The sequence below is a fragment of the Castor canadensis genome, chromosome X (genome assembly GCF_047511655.1).
Source record: "Castor canadensis chromosome X, mCasCan1.hap1v2, whole genome shotgun sequence".
NCBI classification, from domain to species: domain Eukaryota; kingdom Metazoa; phylum Chordata; class Mammalia; order Rodentia; family Castoridae; genus Castor; species Castor canadensis.
In genome coordinates this window covers 143,798,397-143,804,151 of record NC_133405.1, presented here as the reverse complement: position 1 = coordinate 143,804,151, position 5,755 = coordinate 143,798,397, and the positions used below count along the sequence as shown (strand labels likewise).

The window sequence follows — 5,755 nt, the reverse complement described above, 5'->3', positions numbered from 1 at the left end:
GCTCTGCCCTGTGTGGTGGATTCAGGATCTGTAGAGCTAGCCAGCTCTCACTCCATGGGGGCTGCCCCATGCTAGCACTTTACCCTGGGTTGGGGCTCAGACTCTGGTTATTCCCTGTCCTCTGCAGTGAGGTTTGATGTCTTCCCTTTAGCTTACTAGTTCACACTTGGCAAATTGCCAATCAGTGCACAATTACTTCTCACTACACAAATACACAGTGGGTCCAGGGATTGAATATGTTAGATCCCACACTGTGGAATTTTCCCACTTTCATAGCTAGAACTGGGTACGGTTGGAGACTCAGGCTCTGGGGTGGCTCTGGCTTCCACTTGAGTGATGTTTACCTTTTGTTGTGTAGATCAAAAGTATGAAGATTCTTGATTGCCCTGGTTTCTGTCTATATGTCTGTTTTTTACTATCAAGTTCTGCCTTTCTAAATTGCCCACATTTTCTTGTGTTCGTGAACCTACGGTTTTATTTCAAGTATGCAGAAACACTGAAACATGGTAGGTACTTCTAATCCACTGTTTGTTCTCTTACATAATTTCTTTCTGCTACTTGCTGATTCTATTTTTTGAATTTTGAAACAACTTTTATGAAATTTTAAATTTAGACGAAAGCATTTCTTTTCCCTATTAAAAAAAACCCCAAGTCTTTGTAGTCTAATGTTTTAATAAACACACAGGAAAAAAAAACATCTTAAACTCTTTTTCAATTTTGCAACAATTTTCAAGAATACATTTGTTAACAGAGCCTAATACATTATGAAAGAAGTTGAATACAAGTTGTATTTTTGATGGAATGAAACTGAAAAATATCACCTGTCTACATGGCTAAACTTTGATATTTTTTGCAAGCCTCTAAGCAGGCAATTTTACAAAGCAGTGACTTTTTAAATCTTCTCTTGAACTTTTAGAAAGGATTTATTTTTGTATGACAGGATAAAGTATAGGCAGGGTGGAGTGGGTAGAAAAAGAGAGAAATATTTCCTGTTCCCCAAGAGGGAAATGGCAACAAAGACTCCCAGCAATAATATTTAAAATGATTTTTTCCCCTTTATCTCTAGCTTAAGCATTAACTCTAGAAGGCCTATATATTTAATTAGGCCTGGGTGAAGTAAGAACGTTAAATAACTGGTTTTCTTATGAAAGGCAGCAGAAGAAAAGGTGGAAAAAAATAGAAAAGACAGAAGCAATAGCTCCTCTATACTATTTTTATAACTTCAGTCAGTAAACTGTCTTGCAGATTTTCATGTGCACACACACACGCAGAGATATTTTAAATTAGAAATGCCAGGAATGTCAAGTGAAGCATGCCTACGATGAGCTCAAAAATATATGAAAATGTAGTGGCCACAGGTATGCTAGTTAACTAAAATTCTCCCTATGGGGCACCAGGATAGAGTTAGTACTTGTCATTTTTATGCCAATGAAAACAGAGATCTCCAGTTTTTTAAAAAATGTGTCACAAGGACAGTGTTTCCTGTAATGTTTACAGTATTTCCTAAATAATCACATTACAATCTCTACCTGTAAGAAAAGAAACATGAAGAACATGGTAGCTAAGAATCTTGATTTCTCAATTTTAGTTGCAGTTTCTCTTTGGGTGGACAATGCTGGCCCATCCAACTATTTAGGACAGATAGCACTGGAATATCCAAGACATCACTGTTCTAATACTGTACTAAATATCCTAATAAGGGAACATCCCCATATTACACAAGATGAATTCTCTTTAGGAAGCTTGCTAGAAACATATACAAGATTCTCTTCCCTTTTTGTAGATAGGAAACAAAAGCAGTTAGAGAGAGACAGGGTAGATGAGCTTTTATTGACAGTACAAGTTTTGCCTTTGTCCCAACTCATAATGGTTTTCTTGACTACAGTGGAGAGAGTTAGATAAATGTGTAAGCTTTTAGGAGACAACTTTAAAAATGTGATGTGTGTGTGTGTCCTGACATATAAAATTGAATGCAATTACTTTCTTGTTAAAGGGGGATAAAGCCCACTCCCCTGCCTTATATATTTCATAAGAAAGGATGGGGATTAGGCTTCTTAATGTAATCAAGGGATTAGGTGTGTTATTCCAGTAAGGCCGATCCTGAAGAGGAGCAGACTGCCTGTTTCCTTTATGAAAAGAGAATGAGGATGGAGGATATTTTTTAAAAATTCTAAGCATATGTGGTATTGTCTCTTTGGGCTATATCTATGGGTGATGTGAAAGGACCTGGGTTAATGTTCTAATATTCCATCAGAAAGCAAGCTTTAAAAAAAAAAAAGTAACTATGGCTGCTTTGCTCGCTGGGAAGTGTAGTTCAGCCAGGCTACTGCAATAAGGCATGTAAACTGGCAGCACTTGAATTCCAGGTCCCCCAGCATCCAGCTGGAAGTATAAACTGGATGAGGAAAGTTCTGGAGGCGCCTCCTCTCTAATCTTTTCCAGATTGAAAAGAGGCACTGTTTGAGCAAGTGTCAAGCCATACTTTTGTCAGTTTTCCAATTAATGGTTTACATTTCTGCATAGGCATTTCTGTGTTATAATTTCTTGCTACTTACTGAAGAGAATAGACAGCAGGCTCTGGCCCATAAATAATAGCTCTGAGTTATTATCAGAACAACCTCAGAGCACAAGCACAAGCACCTCATTGCTGCCAAGCCTTCATATTTGGGCCCTTCCCAAAATCTCCTGAGGGAGCCTTCTAAACCAGTGGGCCATGGGCTCATTTGTAAACAACAGAAGCTCAATAATTCATTTCATGGTGACCAAGGACCTCATCATTCCCACCATTTTCACCTCAGCACGCTAGAGCAGGCACAGGGAATACAGAACAGGCAAGAAAAGATGTCCATAGCCTGCTCAAGACACAACCGATCAAGACAAATGACTCTTTAGAATTCTCCACCTTTGGCAAAAAAGTCACCCAAATATCTCTAACCAATAGCTATTAGGATGTACACTATGTCAAGGTCATCCTCAGGCTTTACATATGATCAAATCAACACCTGTTAATAACACAAATCATGAATATTTGACCAAAGCAGAGAGTTCCCAGGAGACAACAGCTTATTCCTCTAGACAGCCTCCCAGAGATTCTGAAATAGAGGCCAAGACAGCCAAACCCTCTAACTGGGAGTGAGCATTTCTGGCATTCATTATGACTCAGGGGGTGTGATGCCCAGAACAGAAGGAAGACTCCAAAAGAAATTTTGGCCTCACTCCACAAAAACAGTAAACTGTCAAAAGGGAATATGCATACAGAAAGTAGATTGTTTTGGGGTGAATATAGGCTCTGCTGAGGAGCTCCTTGCAGTGTTTAAGATTCTGACCAGCAGAAATTATGAACCTGCCATGAAGACATGGGACTTACACATGACAGACTATTGCCATGTCCTGATGAAAGCAGTCAAGCACCTCCTCCCCAGTCACCCTGCAACCCTTGTAAGGGATCAATGGCAGCAGTGGGGGAGGGACCAGATCAGCCTGCCCTCAGGTCTATCCCCAGCCTTTGTCAAAGGGGAGATGCATAGGTTTTTCCCCCCAGGCTGGCTTCAAGGTAGACATATGACGATTGAACAGATTAATTCCATGATCTGTGATGTGGAACTTCTCTCAATAATCTAATTGCAAGTGGGCATGACCTTCTTCAAGTTAAGCTGGACCCTCTGCCCAAGACTGTTACCCTGGCATTTGCTTCTCAGTTGGGGAAGATGTCTCTCCAACAAGATCTTCAAGATGTCCTTGAAGCTGACCTTTCTGGAGTAGATGCCAAGCTTGTGTTCAATCCAAAGCCCTTCCAGTGAGCTGGAATTAATTTTGCCTTAGTGAAAAGAAGCTGCCTGTTACCTACTGATAGCAAGGGCCTGAGGAAGATGACCCATGCCATGAGTATAGTGGCCTTTTATCCAAAGGAGTATCTGCTCCTGGTGGTGGTGCTGTCCTCCATGTGCTTCACCTGGGAAGAGGCCTTCCTTCTGTGCCTGCTATCTCTGAGCCCAGAGGATATCACCATAGTGGTGACTGGGAAGGGCCACCTGTGAGCTGACTTAGTCAGTGTAATCAATTTTGACCTTCTTAGCAAGTGGGAAAAACAGCTAAATGCCTCTTTCAATGCTGTCAGCATTGACAAACCTCACTTCCTCAAAACCAACAAGATCCCTTACTGTTGATCACTTGTGCCCATCCTAGAGTTTGCCAACAGTATGATATTGGCACACCAGCCTTGTTCTGGCCTCTGAGTTTTACACATAGATCATCATTGCAGTCAAGACAACATTCTTACTTCAGTTTCATGACTTTGGATTTTGCTACTGTGACACCAAAAGGCTACCCTGGGATTACTTAGGCTCCTCCAACCTGGGAGAGATGAAGCTCCTGCTGGTGGAAGCCATCATGCTGCTACACCTCAAATATGGTGTCCTTTCCTAGCTGCCCACCAAACAGTGCAAGATGGTGATGGTTGCCCCAAGATGGATCAATACCAGGCCCAGGGCTTTCCTCAATGCAGCAGACAAGGAAATTACCAAGGACAAAACTAAATAGCAGCAGAAAGCAGCCCTCTTTCTTGTCTTCAACAGAGCTGCTGAAGCCAAAATCCCATATGTCATAGAAAATATTCTGGACCTTTGGACAGTGGAAGAGACACACTTCTAGTGTTAGTACACCATCACACTGGATCTGGATGCAATCACCAAGCAACTTGACAGAAAGCATGTTCAGTACATCTGCATTGATGGTTGCAACCTGTAAATAGATAGAGAGGCACTGTGCAGTTCCAGCTGCCTCAGGGACACTCATTGACACTGCTGACCCTCACTGCTACCCCACTTGCTCCCAGCTCACCTGGTGGTGTTCAGTAAACTCTTTTGGAACCCAGGGTTGCTGATCCAGGACAATGACCAAGAGCACAGGATTATACAAACTCTGTGGCAGTAGAAGAAGGGAGTGTAAAAGGAGACGGTGATTGACTTTACATTCACGTATGCAAATAAACTGCAAGTCAATTGTTGAGATTGCTGACAAAGTGAGAAGGGATAAGAAAGGATAATGTAGGAGATGAATTTTATTTTTATTCATTTATTCACATGGGCATATATTTTTAGGGCCGTTTCTCCCCCACGCTCCCTCCCCATCCCCCCACTGCTCTGGCTTCCAGGCAGAACTTGTTCTGCCCTTCTCTCCAATTTTGTTGACAAGTAGACATAAGAAATATTAAGAAAGACATAGCGTTCCTGCTAGTTGAGATAAGGGTAACTATCCAGAGAGATTGCTTCCATGCACAAGTGTGTTACAACCCAAATTGATTCAGCTCTACAGACCTCTTCACTACTTCTCAGTCACCTTCTCTTTTTGACCTCTGTTGTTTTAAGGTTACTGCATTAGCTGCTCTACTGTGGGAACATCAAACACTTCCATGTTTTGGGTTTCCTATCTTTCCCTATTCCTCCTGTATGTGCTCTCCCCTTAGCCTGTCACCCAAGTCCAACAACACTGCTGCATTTGCCCTAGATCTAAAGTCCACATATGAGGGAGAGCATACAATTTTTGGTCTTCTGAGCCTGGCCAACCTCACTCAGAATGATGTTCTCCAGTTCCATCCATTTACTTGTGAATGATAAGATTTCATTCTTCTTCATGGCTGAGTAGTACACTATTGTGCATAAATACCACATTTTCTTGATCCATTCGTCACTAGTGGGGCATCTTGGCTGTTTCCATAACTTGGCTATTGCAAATAGCTCTGCAATAAACATGGGTG

The 5,755-nt window shown here is 41.7% G+C and overlaps 1 pseudogene; it reads left to right on the top strand.

Moving 5' to 3' along the window:
• Positions 1-3,356: 3,356 nt before the first annotated feature.
• LOC109675939 (SWI/SNF-related matrix-associated actin-dependent regulator of chromatin subfamily A-like protein 1) lies at positions 3,357-4,932 on the top strand (annotated as a pseudogene).
• Positions 4,933-5,755: the final 823 nt, after the last annotated feature.